Here is an 18,079-nt window from a genome sequence, read left to right as displayed (position 1 = left end):
ACATTAGTAAATATAGTCCAACTAGGTCAAAGGCACCAAGTTGTGAATTTGATAAAGGCAAAGGCAAGGCAGATGTTGAACATATCAGAAATAAGATGAACAAGACATGGAAGAGAAAGGATGCTTGTAGCACATCAAGTGGAGAAGGGATCACTTCACCCAATGGGTCATGTGATCACACTTCATCAAACTAGGAAAACAAGAGGTATGTGGGACTAATATTTAAAGGTTATATCATACATTAGTTCCAAAAGGAAATAGTACTGAAAAGATTACATTAGCATGAATAAAGATGTAAGATGTTGATAGAAATTCAAGATAAATATTTAAGTTTTTTCATGTTGTTGTCGAGCATGAAATATTTCCTATATGTGTCGAGTAGAATATTAGAACATGCCAAGCTATCAGATTAGGTAGTTCATGCCGAGCTATCAGATTAGGTAGTTGATGCTGAGCTCATAGTGGTTGTTGAGTGATGGAAATTTTAATGGATGCCAAGTGAGCCTAAAATTGGTTGCTGTTGAGCTTATAGCTGCGTAAGCACTCAACATTAATGTAGGGTTTTCCAAGTGTATTTGATCAATTTTAGCTCATCTTTTATCATTTCAAATTCAAGAAAGGGAAAGCAGAGCATAAGGTGATCTATAAATCCATTCCAATCATTTGTAGAAGATTCTAGTAGTGATCCTACATCCATTCATCAAATTTCACAAGGTATTTATCAAGAGCTGAGCTACACAGTTTTAATTTTCATAAACCCTAGTTTCACACAATGGCATCGAGTTTGAAGAATGTAGAGGGGAAGGAGGTTTTAAATGTTCAGTTAGTGAGTAATGAAGTTAAGCAACCCATTTTCAAAGCTATTCCTGAAATTGCATATAAGCAAGACCCCTCTGGTGCATTGTCGATGATTCTACCAAATGTGATAATGGTGCAAGATGTGAGAAAATGCTATAAGTGCAAGATAGGAACCATTGGGGATATGGAAATCAGGGATGCATACAACAAGTTATGTGATAATGGTGTTTTAAAAGAAGAGTTCAAAATTGTTAAGAAAAAGGGATTAACACAAGCCCTAGATTTTCCAAATGTGTTTAAGACAGAGTGGATCAAAATAGTGCTTATCTCAATCCATGATGGTTCCTTATGGCTGGAGAGCAGACCTATCAAAATAACTAAGAGAATAATCCATATGGTCACTAGCTATCTAACCTTAGATCGACCTAAGACACTAAGAAAGGATTCCAAGGAAATTGTATGACAATAGACACAATCACTGATCCTCTAATAAACTTCATTGTAAGGGTAATATCACACAAGCTCTATTAGTCCAGTAGATTGAATAGTGTACCCTATATAGTTGTATATGTTGGATACAAGATTGTTAGGAAAGTTCATACATATGATCTAGCAGAACTACAATTGCAACAACTGATGGAGAACCTTGGAGCAATCAAGAAAACTAAGAGTGCACAATGTAAATTTGGCTCTATATTGATTTGTATATTCTTTTATTTACAAAACACATTCCCATCATTTAGTACTATGGGATGGAAGACCAATAGATTAGTTGCAATATAGATTGGTGAGTACATTGAGCATCTAGGAGAGAATTTTGAATCCTTAATGACTACTTACTTTGAAGATTTCAAAAAGTCAACGAAGGAGAGACTAAGAATACCAATATCTTTATTTGAAAAACATTATAATGATATATGTTTTCTTGTGGATGATGATTATACTTTTGTGCAAGTTGCCACACCAAGGGTAAGATTGTTGAGACCCTTAGGCTGAAATAAATATGGATGAAGCCTCTACAACTATAACAACTTTACTTGCATAAGAGGTGGATAACACTACAAAGATATTTAGAAATTATGAAGTGAAAAAGTCCAAGATCACCATGGAACTGAAAACTACTTCAGTTATCTAGAAGAAGGAAAAGCTAGTAAAGAAGCTGAAAGCCAAATTTAGAGAGAGTGCCAAGGAGGAAGAAGAAGAAGAAGAGGATGAATAGGAAGAAGGAACTCAAACACAAGAACCTCTAGCAATGACATAGGGTATGGAAGAAGGTAAAGAAGAGGAGACTAAAGGTGTTGAGGGAGAAGAAGTTGAGGAAGCAACTACTTCTACCAAGCAAAAGAAGAGGAAGGCCAAGGCATAGCCTATGGTAAGGATTGAGAAAATGTCCAAAACAAGTTAGCCAAAGCCCACTGCACCTACAACAAAAGCCAGCACACGTGCAACTACCCAAAAGGCGAAAGAAAAGACAAAGTAAATAGAACAAGGAGGTCAAGAGTAGAAAAGACAAAGAAGAAAATATGTTGCACAGCTAGATTTTGAAGAGGAGAAAATAGAGTTCGATGACAATAGCCAATTTAAGGTGGTAAGTCATAACCCTCATTTAGATCTTGAAAACTTATGTGAAAATGTTAAGAATAATGTAAATATATTAGGATTTAGTCATGTTAATTTTGATAAATTGGGTAAAGAGGAGAAAAACCAAGTGGAAGAGACCCTTTATGCCATGATGAAAAAATTCAAGACAACACCACTGGAATTTTCCAACTCCATACCTAAGAGTTTATATGACATAGTTTGGCAAAAATGGCATTATTGTCTAAATCTAGAAAGACAAATTAGGGAGACCACACTAGCCAAAGTAATGCCTAAGTTAACTAAGGGACAAATTGCTAAGGCTATAAAGAAGTATGCGGTTAGGTTCACACCTAAATACAAAGCCTTTAACATTCTACAAAATAATATTGAGAATGTTGTCAAGAAGTCAACGCAGATATGGAAACTCATTTATGGGTTAACTACAGTAAAGAAAGGAGAACCTTAACCTTCTGAGGCCAAGGCTGATGTTGAAAATGATGATGACAAAGATAATACAATTGTAGGAGGAACATAAATGAAAGAAGATGGAAAGGCAACAACTAGGCCTAAGTAGCAAGAAGAACAGAGTGTGCATGACACACAATTGCCAAGTGTTAGTCCTCTACGACACAACTGAGACAACTGAAATAATAGCTATCAAGGATGTCCCTAATCTATCAACTCAGAACATCAATCCTCTTACTAAAGAAGATTTGAAGAAGATATGAGATCAGTCTACACTACAGGCCAAACTTTATGGCAGTCCAATTTTGGTAAGTGTAGAAGAACTACAAAAGTCAGTGATTGATGTTGCAAGGGAAAAGGTGAATCCACAAGAACCACCTTTTATCATCCCTTTAGTCACTAATGTACAACTTTTGGTCCAAATGCTAGAAGCTACATCTACCAAGGTTGATACAATTGTCAAGATTGATACTATTGAGAAGAAACATTAGAAGAGCAAGTCACCACTACAGGATGAAAGGAAACAGGTCAGATAGATTTATCTGCACCTACCATACAAGGACAAGGTGCAAGTCAAGTCATAGTGGTAGAATAGGGAAAGCCTAAGGAGATAGAACTAGCATCTAAGGTGAAGGAGAAAATTTTCATTCAAGCTCTGGTAGCTTTACCATCATCTAGCACTCCTTCCACACAAGCTCTTCAGAAGCCAAGCATAGATGCTACTCCATTATGGATCTCGGTGCTGAGCCCTAGTTCATCAAAGGTTGAAGAAATAAATCAATATGGAGATGTGAGCCTTGATGAAGAAATTGTTCTACCCAAGTTTGATTTTGATACTATGACAATAGAGCAAATGGGCTTATTACAATAGGCCCTAACAAAGAAAAAACAACAAGAAATGCTTAGGTGAGAACATAGGCAGAAGCAGGCACTTCAAGACATTAAGGACATCTTTCTAGATGCGTTTAGTCTACCAACTCCTGATGAGACAAAGCTACTAATGAAATAGGTGACAGATATAGTGGAGAAGGTCAGTAATGAAGACCTTGATTAAAATGCCAAATTCTTAGAATCGTCAGAAAAGAAATTCCAGAACAAAGTGAAGGAGAAAATATCTGATGACATAGCACTCACACAAGTTGCATTGGAAACTAAGGTTGAGGATGTGAAGAAGGTACTTGAGACTATATTCTCATTGTACACAAAATTATGTAATCCAAAACTCTTCATCCAAGAGACCAGAAGTCACATTATGAGTCTGGAGAGCCAAATTTCTGCATCAAGTGCAAGACTACCAACAAATCCAACTCAGAGTTAGAAGCATTTCAGGACATTGCTTCAAACACAGAGTCAGTTAGTTTTGTTAACAGAAAATGAGGCTAACATAAGAGCCAAACTAACTAGCATCCAAGAAACCCTCACCCACATATGTAAAATTTGCACTATGAGCTAGGCTATGCTGAAAATCTACTGAAGAAAGACCCCAATCTTTTTACTTTAGATGGTCTAGTTCACCTTGCTGCCGAGCTTACCATTCAAATCAAGTCATTGGATGTTGCATGTGATAACTAGGATGCAACCCTCAAGATAATAATGGATGTCCATAAATTTTTTCTGGATAAACACACAATAAGTGTATAGCCCATTTGACATAAGTGTTAAAAAGGGGGAGAATAAGTAAGGGGGAGCATAGTAGCAAATAAAACAGGGGGAGAAAAAGAAAGGGGAAAAATAAGATAAAGTTGGTAAGATAACAAAGGGGGAGAGCATCAAAATAAAAGAAGTATCAGATGAAAAAGTATAAGCATTGAAGCCAAAGTGTATCAGTAGAGACACATTTACTCAAAAGGAGTACATTATTTTGGTTATAGAATAGACATATCAACTCAAGGGGAGTTATCAAATTTTGAGGTATCTAAGTTATTACAAAATTTTGATATTTTTTATATAAGTCGAGTCATGGATATGTTATGCTCATAATATTAAGAATGATAATGTATACTCAAGTGTTTTTGGCACTCATGTCAAAGGGGGAGATTGTTGATCTCGGATTGGATTTGACAAGTGAGTGTCAACACACTTAATTTATTTACTTAGTTCATGCCAAACTAGTAATGCATGCCAGGAACAACATGTAAATAATAGACTATGCCAAGTCACAGTGAGTGTCAAGCCACTAATGTGTCGAATCACTCAGGTGTTGAGCAGATAGACCATGCCAAGTGATTCAAGAGCTAAGTAAACAGAGGATGCTGAGCAATACAAGTGCTGAGTCACAGCAAAATGATTATTGTATGTCAAGCATCAAAGACTTCTGACGTTGGGTAAGATAGTTTTGACTTATTTGTTTGTAATGGCATAAACAACTATGTAAACCATTTTTTAGCTGACTTAAGATTGTATTTTGATATTTTGGAGATAAGGACGAATCTCTAGTTGGATTCCCTATGTAATTACATGCAACCAATCAGAAAATAGGAAGGATTAAGTAGCAAAATGGATGAATCTCAGCCATAGATTCATACCTAACCCTAAGCCACCAAAGTCTTCTTAAGGAGGACGAAACCCTAAAACTCTTAATAATGAGTGTATAAGGAATTGAAGGAATGAAAAAGATAGTTTGCATGCACAAACAGAGAATTCATGGTGACTTAGAATTTATGAAGTGAAACCACATTGTAGAATCAATTAGAACAAAATAGAGGATAAAGAAAGGGATACAACAAAGAGACGTCTGATCAATAAGGATCAAGAAGACATTGTTTAGAGGTGATCTGTTATCAGGCAAGCAAGTGCCAACCATAGGATCTATGCTAAGACATTCTAACATGTGACTTCAATCAAATCTCTTAACAAAGTAATCCTAATAGGTTGTATGAAATACTTTAACAAGGTGCTTACTTAGTTATAAGTTAAAGTCCTCTAACCAGGCACACTTCTAAACAAGGTGTTGAAATCCTCTAACAAGGTGAGACCTGATAGTCTTTGTAAGCCTTTAACAGGGCATACCTCTCATAGGATAGATCATGTTCACTAATACATTTGGCATCGATTTGCGATGGCTAAGTGTCGCAATTACGACCGCAATGTGTCGCTACTACGACAGTAATAGACGTCATTGTTTTTTAGTCACAAATTACAATGTCTATCCTTTGCCGTCGCAATTATGACACTTATCCATCGTAATGAAACCACTTTATTATGGCACAAACCCCATCGCAATTCTTGTGGAGTAAGTCGCAATTGCGATGTCTGCCACAAGCATTGCGACGGGGTCACGACAACATCTAGCGACAGGGTCACAATGGTGACGATGCCAATGGTCGTCGCAATGCTTGTCATGGACGTCACAATTGCGATGTCCATGAAAAGCATTGTGACGGTGCCACTATGGCGGTGATGCCAAGGGTCATCGCAATGGTTGGGGTGGACGTCACAATTGCAACGTCCATGGAAAGCATTCTGACGGGGCCGCTATGGCGGCGATGCCAACTGTCGTCATCACCACAGCGACCCCGCTGCAAGCATATTCAGCCTACTACTTCAGCCACAAACATATTTGCAAGTTTGACAAGTAGAAATATATCTCCATTTCTCACATTTATTTGATGAATTTCAAAAGTATAAGGAAATATTGGTTGTAGGGATCTAACATTGAATCATTGAAAAAGTTTGAAGTAATGCATCTTTTCATCATATTTTGACTTCATTATCAACTTTCTGCAGTGTTTGCCACGTTTTATGAATGGTTGCCAGTAATGTGATTTTCCCTCTGTCGATTGGAATATTTTCCATAAGAGTCGTCTATGCCATCTTCATCCTACACTTGTTCAACCTTTTTCCTTCTGCCACGGTCATATTCTTCATCCCTGCATAAACCACACAAGATTATGGAAACACAACATCATAGACATAGATAATTGATTATTGTCCATAGAAACACTTTATGCACGAATAGACTACTATGCTATTATTTATAGATAGAGCCCATCTTGGCTATTATTTGACTGACAGGGAGCAGACAAGTTTTTCTCCATGCTAATTTTAGAGTCTTGCTCAACATCAGAATATTGTCTCGCTTTACTTAAACCAAGTCTGCCAGGAACTTCTCTTTGTTTCTTTAGCTTAGTACCATTTCCACTAGAAAGCTACCTATTTACAAGGGGCGTCGAAGTATCACAAAATTTAGCAATGTTACACCCATTCTGAACCACACCAGCTGCAATTTTTGATGTCTTAGTTTGCTACATAGAAACACAGAGAGCAGACCAATTTTTCTCTGTGCTAATGTTAGAGTCTTGCTCAACATCAGAATATTGTCTAGCTTTACTTAAACCAAGTCTGCCAAGAACTTCTCTTTGTTTCTTTAGCTTAGTACCATTTCCACTAGAAAGATGCCTGTTTACAAGAGGCATCGGAGTATCACAAAATTTAGCAATGTTACACCCATTCTGAACCACGGTAGCTGTAATTTCAGATGTCTTGGTTTGCTGCACATAAACACAACCATTTATTTTGTTTGATAGACCCTTTCCACGGGATTTTTGTGGATACTTAGAAGTAACTAAACATGCAAAACTTTTCGCAGCTGGATACTCTTTTCCAAAAGGCATTTTTACAGAGCATTTCTGCTTAAGAAAAATGTCAGCCTTCTTAAGCTGTAACTTTGTGCATTTCTTCCTTTCATTGGATCGTTTCTTCCTCAAAATATGCATTGCTCTTAGAAGAAAATGCCCCCTGAAAGACAATGCTTGTAAAAACCGAGGACATGGAAGATGCTTCATAAGCTTCAATCTGTTTCTACTAATGAGGTAGTGGTTGTACTCATGGTGTTTTTGGTACTTTTGGCTAGAAATACATTTAGTTTCTTGACTATATTTCTGCAACCTATGTGGATGCATAGCTTTTACACATGACCCGTTCATTTCCCTTCCTTTACAGAGCAAAGTACCATTTTTGCCTCCCTGCCAAAAGGAACATATAAAGATTCATTAGGACTAAAAGCAATTTTCTCAAAAACAAACATATACACTACAACATTAATACAAAAAACAAGCACTTGGAATAAGGAACCATCTTCTAGGGATAGGAGCTTAGCAGCCTCACTCTCATTATCTATAGAATTGTGGACCACACTACCATTCTCTAGATGCTCACGAGCTACAAGTTTACCATTTGAATCATTTTTTGGAAGTTTAGTAGCATGATGCCGAGTAATAATACCTGTCAAACCATATGTAGAATGTTTGACATTCTCATGATCTGTTACCATTAATTTTTGAATAAGCTTCAAAATTTCTACCAATATAGTTCTCATTATCATTGCTCACATCACAGTTTCGAGAATGTCTAACAACCATATCATTAAAATTACCCACAAAATCAGTTCCCTTTATTTCAGATTCCTGCTTCTTAACATTATTATTAGACCCATTCAATGTGCATCCATTACTTATGGTATGACTTGACTAGAAGACATTATTTGTTTGAATACCATTGGTTCTTGGAGGCACCATCTATAATGTAGCATCATGATCTGCTGATGATCTGGATTTACTGCATGACTGGCCAGAACTTGTGTTCTTTTCTAGACTTTCTGAAATGAAATTGACATTTGACAAATTTTCTACCTGTTGGGGTATCTTGTTTACACCTGCAACACTAAAAGAGATTGATGTTGTTTGGAAAGAATGCATGTTTTATGTCACCTGGGGGGCATATGAATCTTGTAAGTGGTTTTCATTTGGATGTCCAATGTTCAATGACACCCTCTTCTTTAGTTTAGAGCCATTATACTGAGATTCAAACCCACCTGTTGTTTGAATGCTAGTTTTCTTATCTTGTATATAGAATAGCGTGTAAGCTTTCTGGGAAAGCACACTTTTCTCACTAACTGAATAGACCTAGAGTACAAAATGTCATAAGAATAACTTCAATCAGTCTAAGCAACTTCAGTATAATTAGTGTTACCATATAAAGAAAAGGTTCTACATAAAATTGTAGTTCTTTTGTGTATTCTATTATACACAAATTATAATGAGCTTGCTCCACAAAATTAAACATGTCTTCACAATTGTAGCAAATGTATACCCGATTATCATCTAAAGCATGCCAGATGCTTGTGGATGAATGAATAAAGCAGAAATAATGACCAGAATGTGTGCTCCAGCCATCATGAACAAGAACACCATAAAGAGTGTACTTAAAATTGCCCTCCTATGATTGATCAATAAACAGAGAAACTAGAATATCATTCAAATGTGCAAAATTTATTAAAAAACCAGTAGATATTACAAAAACTATATTATTAGATTCCACTGAAAATGTGATCCACTGGCAAATAATATTGTAAGGGCTACTTACATGTGAACTACTAACAAATGGTTTGAGATCCAACATACAACCAAAGTCTACTTTTTTGTCAATTTTTCCTCCATATCCAACTACACAAAAGCGCTTGAGATGAATTACAAGAACATGTGGTGCTTTATCAATTTTGAGTTGTTTTAGAGCCTTCACTTTTACTTTGCATTGTTCACATTGATATCTTTTCACACCCCCATCTAACTGCTCCATTGCCATGTAATAGGATAATGCTTTCAACAAGGAATCTGGTCGAATTATCTCTAGGCTCAAATCTAAGAAAGGATCAAATTTATTTGAGCAATAAGAACATTGTGTGCACTTCACCTACAAGCCAGGTTGAAGCAATTGTTAATGTATAAAATACTTTTCTAAGACTATAACCTAGAGTTCCCAGCATAAAAATAATTTTGAAAGGTTTAAGTGACTCAAAAAATCCCATTTATGAAATGAACAGTAAATCTTGGAGGTGTCTATAAGCCCCTCCCTATTCCCTCGCTAATATTTAAAAAGATGATGTTTAGATATGAATAACTTCTTCTGATATCTTCTTACATTCACTCATCCTTGTTAACAAAGTATGAAATTTTTTGAAAATATAAACAACTAAAAATCATAACTTGACTTATGAGTCGGCCACCAACTATTTTATGTACTAGACTCTTCTCATAAGCAACAGGTGATTCAATTAAACAATATAGATAAATATACTCATGCTGGTGAAAGAAAGTTTTATGTTTTTTCTGTGTTTTTTTGAATATATGATTTTTTCCTTTGTTTAGAATATGAAATATATAGCAATGCATGGGAGTTGAAAGTGTAGATACAATGCCCCTCATATGATCTTTCTATCTCTTAAGTCAATTCTTTCCGATGTGCTTGAGCATACATAGAACAAACCTACATCCTTTATAAGTTTAGACCAATCTTATGAAGGAACAACCTGAAAGTTCAAGAATCGCGAGAAAAATTAAACATGGAAAAAAATCCAATACTATCATCATTATAATCTACTAGAAATAGAAAATTGTTCATGTCCAAACCTATCAATAAATGCCTAAATGCAACACCTTTTCCTATATAATAATTCATCTACTCTAATTTTAAAAACTTATAGAAATTATATTTCAGAAGTTTGTTAAGCAAAACACGTAGATAGATATGACATTATTCTCATGCTCAAATTACACACCCAGTGATAGCATAACATATATTAATTCAATGAAAGTAATTTTAAGAAGGGTTCAGTAATATAGATGCCTATTTCACATGTAAGCAGTGGTACTTTGCAACAATCATGAGATAATGTAGTTCAAATTTTGGTGAGAATGTTGAAATTTGGTAAATAAACTTAAAGTTTCATCTAGAGTTACTTGTTAGTGAATGTACATGTAAGTTCATAAGGATCATTGTGATGAAAGTTAGTGAATGTATATGTAAGTTTATAAGGATCATTATGATGAAACTAAGTTACAATCATGATTCAAGGAACAACCTATCAAATAATAAACAAGTCAGAATATGAATTTTATTAAATTTTAAAAGTTTAGAGATTAGAGATTGGATCTGTGAGATTTAGTTTTACATGTTTAGGGATTAGATCTGTGACTGGAGATGTCACTTTTATGCACCCACAAACTAAGGCAAATAATGGATATACGGGTTATGAATCCAAACAAATATTGGTGATGGGACATAGAATGTCATGAACTGATTTGTGTCATATTTAAACTAATTATTCATTTGTAATAATTCAATACTGATATGTTTTTTAAAAAGAAGGTTTCAGAATCTCATGAACCCCTTTTTTAGCTATCATTGAACAAGTTTTGTAATCAGTGTACCTTAAAAAAAGAGTTCCTAATCTTAAACAAAAGAATAACAATAAATAGCTTTGTTTCAGTTTAGTTAGTTAGTGAAATGGTAGACAAGAAGCTTGTATCTCCAAATTGATTTTGATTTTATGAAAGTCAGGTTGAACTAAATTCAAGGGAATGTCTATTTAAAAGTTGCTTTCGCAAAATAGTAACCATAGGCTCTACCTATCATTTGATAGATTTTTTATTTAAGTGTTGTCAATATTAAATTTTAATGGAGCCAAGAATCAGTTTGAGAAAGATTGAAACATGTTATCATTCAATTCCTTCTTACAACATAATTATTTATGATCCAAGTTGGACAGAATTACAAAAGAAAAAGGGATTTAAAAAAGAAATTGATCAACCAACATGTAGGTGCCATGATGAGATGACACACACCTGTCCATATGCAAGAACTGTGGCATTATAACCTTGGAATAAACCATCAAAAAGTGGAGCAACACATTCTCCAAAAATCATTGATGATGGAGAACTAGTGCTGTCATACACGTGATCAAATGTAAATGAATGCGTACCAATTTGCACCTGCAAAATTATAATAAAAAATTGGTAGAAGTTAGAAATATACTCTACGACTCCATTGAATGTAAAATCCAGATCTCATAATCTATATGATTAAAATACAAGGCATTAATGGATTTCAATAAATTGAAGCAAGTACTGAGAAAATATGCATCATGCACTATTTAAAAAATAAATTGCATGATAGTATTTTCATGTGCACATATTAATATACAAAAGAAACTAGTAGTTTGAAAGTTGTGTCTGATACATAAGTGTAATTAAACAACAAGAGAGTTGGAATTGTAAAGATTATTGTTACTGTATTTCTAACACTGTAGTTTTATAATGAAAAAAAGTTCTGTCGAGTTGCTCAACACACACACACTGAATATTAATTTGTGCAGATTCAATTACTAAGAGTCCAATTTAAAAGTGTGCAAATTTGGCTTGAGATGCTGACTTTATAAATTCATCTATAAGTTGATCATGAAAGACAACATCTCCATTTCATTTTTTTGCATATTTTCTCTTAATTAATGAAAATAAAACTTAATGTGTTTGAATCATTCATACATCAGTGGATTCTTCACCATCTTCAAAACATTGAGCATTGCAGTATATTGTTGGAGATGGATTGGAGAAAATAAAAACATTGCCTCAGATTCTATAATACCAGATTGTTTTCCATATTGTTCAATGTGCTTCCTTGTAATCTTCTTCTTACAAACCTAGGAAACCGCTCTTGAGCTCATGTTGACAGTATACCCAATTGTTACTTGCAATCATCAATAGATCCTGTCAAATTTGCATCTATGTAAAAAAACAGGGAGAAGTCATCATCTTTTATGTTCTCTAGTCCAAAGGTTAGAGTACCCAACAGATATAGCTATCTTCTAATGTGTTTGCCTAGGTCCTGTCATTATCTTGGAGAGATAACTTGCAAAAAATCTTGCATCTGATTAGGTATTTATAAGATGGAAGACGATCCAAACCATATCTCTGTAATGAGATTCATTAACCTTTTATGATAAATCATAACTGGAAAACCATGGTTTTCCACTATTCTTTGGCTATGCCATCCCAAAGTTTTCAATCAACTATTTGGGATACTTTGTCCAAGAAACAACTACATGATTATGATTTGTTATACATCTAACTTCAAGGTAGAAAATGCAACTATATAAGATATGTAATCTCAAATTATTTAAATCACGATCCACCTGAAGTCAAGTTTTCACTTCTTACAGTGGTCGCAAGATTGTCAAAATAAATAATCAGGATGACAATCTCAGTTGTTGCCTAAAAGACTTTGACATAATTCATGAGCTCAAAGGTGCTAATCAATCTGTGTTGTACCCTGCACAAGGAATTTACTTCAACCCATACAATGATTTGATCAATTGACATAACTGATGCTCTAAAAATCTCCTTGAACTTTCTTTATAATCTACTATACTCTTGAGATGCATTGACCTGCTTTTGATAATCTGTGGACACTAACATATTTACTTCTTTCTTTCTTGAAATTCAAATCCTTCGAGTACTTACATATTTGCTTCCTCTTGGAGATTCCAACTCAAAAATGCATCTTCACATCCATTTGGTGAATGCACCATCCAAATTTAGCAAATGTTAAAGGATCAAGCATTTCTGAGGTTATATAACTTCAATTATTTGAACTAAGTGAGGATATTATTTTAATAGAGGCAATCTTGTTTTCTCTCAAAAAAACATATGGATATGGACAATAGGCCACTGCCTCAAGGGCCAAGGATGAGACAAACACTACAGTCCAAGAATTCTTCACCTAAATCATAGTCTGATCAACAAAATCTTAGTCTGTAGTGATAAGGGCTAATAATATTCACCCAGGGGACCTTTTTTCTCCTTTCCACTGTAAAACAATTGCAACTTGAGAAAGTTCAAAAATGAAGGTTTGACACAATTTGTACAAAACCACTATACCCCAAAAAAATAAATACTGAAAAGCCTCATACAGAAATATCTTAGATTATTTCTAGGTTAAAGTGGCAAGGAATGATATTGTTATCATAGGTCTTTTTAGGTTTTAATGCACAACTACAACAATTTTGGTCATTAGAAAACAAGAGACTTATACTACAGGATAGACACTAAAAGGTGGTCCTAGGTAATATGCATACAAATATACTATATATTTTAGTTAGTAATGAGTAGATAGAAAGCTGGTAATCCAACTCGTCGATAAGAGGCTCAATATATACATTCATATCTTTTACTTGATATTTACCTACTTGAATGAACAATAACATTACATAATTATTGTGACCGTTTTACTACAAGATTTGTAAGTACATGTAAATTAATAACTATCAAATGATAAGATACTTGGAACAATCATTGCCAACATAATGTTCTCCCTCTCTATTGACATCCACGAAGGAATGTTATTGTTGATAACAAAAACAGGCCACACCGAGTAAACAGATCTCATCTCTCCAAATGGATTGACACCGTCCACTGCTAATGAAAGCCTAAGATTATGAGGTTCTTCTTTGAAGTGTTGCCACTTTTCCTCTATGTGCATAAATGCCGAACCATCTGTAGGGATTCGAATAATGTCATCTTGACTTCTATTGCGTGCATGATAATCCATAAATTGAGCCAAGCTACTACACCTGAATAATTGTCGCATCCATGGAATAATGGGGATGTAATGAAGAACCTTTTGAGGCACCTTTTTTTTTAGTCGATCTGTTCAATATCTACTCGTATGACATACAGGGCATTGTGTTGCAAATTCATGTTCTTTATAATATATAATATGATCATTGGGACAAGCATGTATTGCTTCATACTCCATTCCAATATCTTTCATAAGAGCAGATAATTCTCGATATGAGCGAGGTAGAATATTTGATGATGGTAACAAAAAATTGCCTATCAATCTACAGCAAAAAATATAAGTTGTTAATATAAACAATATTAGTGATACATTATTCACCCTTTGTTAACTATAAAGACATATATGACATACCTTAACATACGTGACATTGTTATGTTGGATAAACCATTCATAACCTTGAAGTTCAACAACAACAATACATTGGAGAGAAGAGTTGTTTGGGAGTCTTTGTATAGGGGCTCGTATGCCTTCTCAAGTAGAGGTACATCGAGGCTATCATCATCATCATGATCAGATACACTTGGACTAAATGTGTCATGGATCAATGTATTTATACCATCATCTTCAATTGTGTTTTCTGGCGCATGATCGTCATCTTTCATGGGATCATTATCTTCACCTTGGATATTTGCACCTCCATGTTCCTCCACTTCAAAAACCATATTCTTCATATTGTTGTGGTTCATTTTATGTACTTCCTTGGGGAGATCAACCTATATAAAATTGATTAACATAAATAAACCATGATCATCAACTCATCATCAAGTGATTTCATATGTATATAAATTGTTAAAATGATATAATGAACGACTTACCAGTGGATGATAGTCATGCCCCCCTTCAATGTGACCATTCTCCCTACAATGTCTCTTAACTATTTTGATTAGCAGTCTTCTACGGTTTAAGCCCTTACAAATATTGCAAGGACAATAACATTTTCTATCACCTTCTCTTTTCAAGTTAGACCACAATCTAGCGATTGTCTCCCTGTTTTGTTCTTCACTTATATTATCTGACATGATCATTCTTTGTAGGAAGCAAAAATTGGGCTATGAAAACTTCGGTCTACAACTTTCACAAACTAAGCAAAACTGTCGAAAGTACACAAATCTTCTTAGACCTAGCTAAATACTTTAATATTTTAAAAATACTTTCTTTGACTTTATTCCTAAGACATTTAACCCAATCACCTTTTATAACATTCAATCAATTGCTCTAGACAAATTTGTGGATAAGATTATTTGTAAAACTTTGACCAACCGCTTGAAGGTCTTATTTCAAGAGACTTTACAACATTAAGCCACTAAAAGCAATTTCAAAACATATAAGCTAAAATTCTAGTTAAAATATACATTAGAATAAAAAATATACAATTTTCATACCCGAGCGCGCGGCTATAACTCGTGCAATGACCTTCTTGCTTAGCTGTAGAAGCTCTCCAACAATCAAATTATACAAACTACAAGGCCTAACAGTAATTTAAAAACATACAAGCTACAAGTCTAGTTAAAATATACATTAGATTAGATTCAACAATAACAAGCAATGTTATTCAGAATTAGATTCAACAAACCTTAGCAATGTAAATAGCCATCTCCTCTAAACTAGACTCCAGACACGAGGGGGCATTCACATACTCTTCCCCTAAAGGTATCCTAAAGAACAAAAGCCACTATTCTTGAGTTTGTGAATTGCACCTCGAGATGAATGAAACTTAAAAGGAATGAAAATTGTTTTCATACATTTAAATCAGGATGTAATATTTATTCATAAGTATATACCTTGCAAGCACTTATAATTGTTGTTATATGTGTTGTAGGAAAAGAAGAAGTTTCAAGATAAGTTTACATTGCTGTTATATGTGTTGTAGGAAAAGAAGAACTTTACATTGCTTTAACTTGCCATTGATGAGTATCATCTAAGAATTTTACCAAAATTTTCCCAAAATTTTCCCAAAATTTTGCCTCTCCATAATTATACTTATTAAATAAAATAAACCACACAATTATCGTTTAGTACAGGAGAGTTATGTTCATATGTTAAGAGACAATTAATTTTCTATTATGAAAATCTGGGGATGCCAAATGCTCTCAAATTTGTTATATTCACTTTTGTTCTAATTTTATTACAATTAATTTCACTGTAAATTAAGGTTATGCTTTTTCTGAAGAATGATATTGAATGGTCTGACACAGGTATGTGCTTCATCACTTGGTGAGATTTTTTCTAAGGCTCAATTAGATGAGAGAGCCATGATTAAAGAGGCCTCAAATTCTATAGCCGTTGATATGCCAACCATTCGTCCAAGTGCTACTAAGGAACATGGTGAAGTAGAGAAACCAGAGTCTTCAGAAAAACCAAAGGAAACGAATGAACCACTTGAGGAAGATGGATGCCAGTTAGGTAAGGTTGATTCTAGTGAAAAAAGACTTGAAAATTTTGAAACTCCTATGCAACAAGATATAACTGAAGAGGTTGAGATGCACCTGGTGGAAAAGCAGGAATCTCCAACCATAGTTCAATCATCAATTAAGATCTTGTCTTACAGTGATGATATTGTGAAGCAGCAAGAAGAAGGGTTGCTAATTGTGGAGCTGGTTGTTGGAGCTGATGCTAATGCTTCTGCTTCTAAAGAACCTGAGTCTCAAGGGGTACATTCTAGTGTTGATGTTCAGAATGAAAAAAATGTGACAGATAACAGTGATATTCAATGGAACAATGATATCAATAGTGCTTTAAGATAGTACACATCTCTTAGACAGTGAGATATCAATAAAAGATAGTGATGCTCAATAGATGTCATTGCTATGACAAGCAAGGTCTTTTATATTACAGAGATCTTGAAGATGATAAGAGTAGTTAGGAGCAGCATTATGAAGAGTTGTGACAAAAGGAAAGAAACTAAGAAATGAAGACAATATCAAGGGCACTGATGAAAACATCGAAAGAATGCGATAGTTGTTAAAGAAGATACAAAGCAGATGAAATAGATTTTTACACAAATGTTTCCAGTATAGGAGTTCTTGTGATGTGAATATCAGGATTTAACTATATGATTTTTGAGTCAAACTCGATGACCCATGTTTCATGAGTAGTGATTCAACATGAATCCATCTCTCATGAGAATAAATGGAACACTTAGCACTCATTGGATCTAGGTGATTCTCACAGGGGTGAAGCACCGTGTTCCCAATTTTGTTCTTCAATTATAGCTCGACGACGTCACAATTGCGACACCTACATTGCTTGATGTCGCAATTGTGACATCGTCAGGCTATAATTGAAAAAAAAAGCCAAAAAAACATAACATTTGCCTGGCGTCACAAATTGACCCCAAATGTATTAGTGTTTCATGGTCAAAACAATTTAACCTTCATTGAATACACTTTATTGTTACAATAGTGAAAATTTGCGGGTGTCATTCCCACCCTAGTTTTACTGTGTCATCCCCACCCCAGTTTGACCTTCTCACTTGGAGGGTTTCTAGGTAATCATATCTGGTGTTATGTATGTGAATGCTTACATGTTTGCATGATTTAAATGTATATACTTTACATGGTATTTTAGTTTACTCATTGAATGCATGAGATAGATATGTGATGAAAATTTTATGGGTCCAAGTTTAAACTACTGATTCACCCCCCCTAGAAGTTTACCTTTCCAATTGTAATCCAACAATGTGTTCCTAGATCGTTCACACGTTAGTCAAAGAGGGGGAAATGTAATCATGTAAAAATGGTCACTTAAACTATTGTCCCCCTTCTCAACACTTTGGCTAAATTATTTAATATTTACCTAGGCCAAATTGCTAAAAATCAATTTA

The sequence above is a fragment of the Cupressus sempervirens genome, chromosome 8 (assembly GCF_028749045.1).
Source record: "Cupressus sempervirens isolate cs-2001-9-10 chromosome 8, ASM2874904v1, whole genome shotgun sequence".
NCBI classification, from domain to species: domain Eukaryota; kingdom Viridiplantae; phylum Streptophyta; class Pinopsida; order Cupressales; family Cupressaceae; genus Cupressus; species Cupressus sempervirens.
Note: the sequence above shows the minus strand (reverse complement) of the source record.